Below are 4290 nucleotides of genomic sequence, written 5' to 3'. Positions count from 1 at the left end.
GCTCAACACCAAAAACTGTTTTCAGAGCTCTTTTCCCAGCCATGTAATGAGGGTGTCTGAAGTCCGAGACCCACAGCTTCCCACCTTGAACTTGTTGGGGCCGTGGAGTTCAGCAAACTTCTGAGTTAGATAGCTTGTGACCTGCTCGCTGACGACTTCGGAAGTCATGTTCAGCACGAGCCTGATGGAGAACTTGCAGACCACCTTCCTGGGAATCACAGTCTTGGCCCCCGACCCAGAGAAGGCGGCTTCAATGCCATGGAGGGAGAGAGACGGGTACCGCCATCGGTGCATGAGGATGTCTTTCTTGCAGCAGTGCAGGAGGGTGTGCGCCCGCAGGTCCCTGGCAAACTGCTCCCTGTCAAAGTCAATGTCCTCGTACAGCTTGTCCTCCTCTTCCGTCACAGCAGCCACAGCCTCGTTAATTCCAGGGATCAGGATGTTCCCCCTCTTGTCCACTAAAGAGCCCATCAGCAAAACCAGAGCAGCCATGGCCTCATGCACCGAGCCCCCGTACACCCCGGAATGCAGGTCTCTGCTGCTGCACGCCACCTCGATGAAGAAGCAGCAGATGCCCCTGAGGCCGGAGGCGATGCAGGGCTGCTTCTTCCCCAGCCAGTAGTTGTCAGAGATGCCGACACAGTCCACGGCCTTAAAGATGCTGTCTTTCTGGGAGAAAATCAGCTCGCCTAGGCCCTCAGAGCCTGACTCCTCCATGCTATCGGGGCAGAACCGGGCGTTGACAGGAATCTCCCGGTCTGTTTTCTCTTACACTCCCAGGACATTCGCCCACCCGGGCACCGGCCCTTCCCATCAGTGGAACCTCCTGGTGCAGCTTCCCATCGCGCTCCACCAGGGCGAAGGGCTCGTGTCCCGGCCGTTCTCCAGCGCCACAGGCTGCACGTCCCGGGGCCCGCAAAGGCACACCGTCTTCTTCCGTGGGTCGGAGCCCAGGCTGCCGAGCAGAATAGGAGGGAGCGGGATCTCCGAGCCATCACGGAGCTTTGGTTTCCCACGTCCACCAGCTCCACAGAGCCGCGCAACTGCCCGACGTCTGCAGCGGCAACCTCCATCATCTTCCTGATTTCGCCTCCCTTCTTGGGCCAGGCGGACGCGCTCTGGATAGACACCCATTTTGCAAGTTTCTTAAGGTAGGATCCTGATTTTCACCAATGTACTTAAACGGGGTAGCGAGGGCCACCGTGTTTCAACCAGACCCCAGACCGCAGATCTTAAAGGTTTAGCAGCAGGCGCGGCTCCGCTTCCGCCGCAACGTTCTTTCTTAAATGTTTACTAAAGTGCAGGGAATATCTAAAGCCTTTCTCTCTTTGATGCATTCATAAGGTCTCTCTCCGGTGTGAATTTTCATATGTCTCGTAAGAAACGACTGATGAGTAAAGGCTTTCCCACATTTGGGGCATGTTTGGCTTTTCTCTCCAGTAGTACTTCTTCTGTGTGAACCAGAATTTGGAGCAGGGGCAAAGGTTTTTCCACTTTGATGATTCTTATTCTTTGTCTCTACAGTACAGGACTGCACCTGCACAGCATGGACTGAGTTATTTCTGAAGATATTTTCACGTTGAGTAAAATTACACATTTTCTCCCTAACGTGAGTTATGTGTGCCCAAAGACATACATCGTCTCTGCAGGCTCTTCCAAATGGACTCCACTCATGAATGTTTGCCCTTGTATTAATTTTACTATGTAATGATGGACCTTGTTCTGACTACCTATCCATGTGTTTGATTTTAGCTCTGTTTTTCTCCCTTATGAAACCCAGGGAATGTCGTGCCTGAAGACCATCACATTCATTTTTTTCATGTATACTATTTTATTTCAATGGTTTTTGGGAAACAGGTGTTTTTGGTTACATGGAAAAGTTCTTTAGTGGTGATTTCTGAGATTTTGATGTACCCGTGACTCAAGGAGTATACACTGTACTCAATGTGTAGCCTTTTATCCCTTGCCCCTCAACTTTCCCTCTGAATCCCCAAAGTCTATTATGTCATTCTTGTATCTTTGCACCCTCATAGCTTAGCTCTCACTTATAAGTGAGAACATACAATATTTGTTTTTTTATTCTTGAGTGACTTCACTTAGAATACTCATCTCTAACTTCATCCAGCTTACTGCAAATGCCATTATTTGGTTCTCTTTTAGGGCTGAGGAGTATTCCACGCATATATATACCACGTTTTGGTCCCCTCATTGGCTCATAGACATTTAACCTGGTTTCATATATTTACAACTGCAAATTGTGCTGCTGCAAATGTGTGTACAGGTATCTTTTTCATACGACTCCTTTTCCTCTAAGCAGATGCCCAGTAGTGGGCTGATACAAAATTTAAATAGATCTAATTATAAAATAAAGCAATGACAAGTGAAAGTTACTATTTCTAGTAGTAAAACAAAGACATTTATTGAATAAAATTNGCACGCCACCTCGATGAAGAAGCAGCAGGTGCCCCTGAGGCCGGAGGCGATGCAGGGCTGCTTCTTCCCCAGCCAGTAGTTGTCAGAGATGCCGACACAGTCCACGGCCTTAAAGAAGCTGTCTTTCTGGGCGAAAATCAGCTCGCCTAGGCCCTCAGAGCCTGACTCCTCCATGCCGTCGGGGCAGAACCGGGCGTTGACAGGAATCTCCCGGTCTGTTTTCTCTTACACTCCCAGGCCATTCGCCCACCCGGCCACCGGCCCTTCCCATCAGTGGAACCTCCCCGTGCAGCTTCCCATCGCGCTCCACCAGGGCGAAGGCTCGTGTCCCGGCAGTCCTCCAGGGCCGCAGGCTGCACATCCCGGGGCCCGCAAAGGCACACCGTCTTCTTCCGTGGGTCGGAGCCCAGGCTGCCGAGCAGAATAGGAGGGAGCGGGATCTCCGAGCCATCACGGAGCTTTGGTTTCCCACGTCCGCCCGTTCCACAGAGCCGCGCAACTGCCTGACGTCTGCAGCGGCAACCTCCATCATCTTCCTGATTTCGCCCCCCTTCTCGGGCCACGCGGACGCGCTCTGGATAGACACCCATTTTGCAAGTGTCTTAAGGTAGGATCCTGATTTTCACCAATGTACTTAAACGGGGTAGCGCGGGCCGCCGTCTTTCAACCAGACCCCAGACCGCAGATCTTGAAGGTTCAGCAACAGGCGCGGCGCCACTTGCGCCGCAACGTTCTCTCTTAAATGTTTACTAAAGTGCAGGGAATATCTAAAGCCTTTCTCTCTTTGATGCATTCATAAGGTCTCTCTCCGGTGTGAATTTTCATATGTCTCATAAGAAACGACTGATGAGTAAAAGCTTTCCCACATTTGAGGCATGTTTGGCTTTTCTCTCCAGTAGTACTTCTCCTGTGTGAACCAGAATTTGGAGCAGGGGCAGAGGTTTTTCCACTTTGATGATTCTTATTCTTTGTCTCTACAGTACAGGACTGCATCTGCACAGCATGGATTGAGTTATTTCTGAAGATATTTTCACGCTGAGTAAAATTACACATTTTCTCTCTAACGTGAGTTATGTGTGCGGGAAGACATACATCGTCTCTGCAGGCTCTTCCAAATGGACTCCACTCATGAATGTTTGCCCTTGTATTAATTTTACTATGTAATGATGGACCTTGTTCTGACTACCTATCCATGTGTTTGATTTTAACTCTGTTTTTCTCCCTTATGAAACCCAGGGAATGTCATGCCTGAAGACCATCACATTCATTTTTTTCATGTATACTATTTTATTTCAATGGTTTTTGGGAAACAGGTGTTTTTGGTTACATGGAAAAGTTCTTTAGTGGTGATTTCTGAGATTTTGATGTACCCATGACAAGCAGTATACACTGTACTCAATGTGTAGCCTTTATCCCTTGCCCCCCAACTTTCCCTCTGAATCCCCAAAGTCTATTACGTCATTCTTATATCTTTGCACCCTCATAGCTTAGCTCCCACTTATAACTGAGAACATACAATATTTATTTTTTTATTCTTGAGTTACTTCACTTAGAATACTCATCTCTAACTTCATCCAGCTTACTGCAAATGCCGTTATTTGGTTCTCTTTTAGGGCTGAGTAGTATTCCACGGCATATATATACCACATTTTTTGGTCCCCTCATTGGCTCATAGACATTTAACCTGATTTCAAATATTTACAACTGCAAATCGTGCTGCTGTAAATGTGTGTACAGGTATCTTTTTCATATAACTCCTTTTCCTCTAAGCAGATACCCAGTAGTGGGCTGATACAAAATTTAAATAGAGATAATTATAAAATAAAGCAATGACAAGTGAAAGTTACTATTTCTAGT

General features: G+C 47.9%; 1 pseudogene; it reads right to left on the bottom strand.

Annotated features, from left to right (window-relative positions):
* Positions 1 to 7: 7 nt before the first annotated feature.
* LOC108297900 lies at positions 8 to 3023 on the bottom strand (annotated as a pseudogene).
* Positions 3024 to 4290: the final 1267 nt, after the last annotated feature.

Source organism: Cebus imitator, unplaced genomic scaffold, assembly GCF_001604975.1.
Source record: "Cebus imitator isolate Cc_AM_T3 unplaced genomic scaffold, Cebus_imitator-1.0 Scaffold858, whole genome shotgun sequence".
Classification (NCBI taxonomy): Eukaryota; Metazoa; Chordata; class Mammalia; order Primates; family Cebidae; genus Cebus; species Cebus imitator.
The sequence above is the reverse complement of the archived record's forward strand: the minus strand, read 5'-3'. Positions and strand labels throughout refer to the sequence as shown.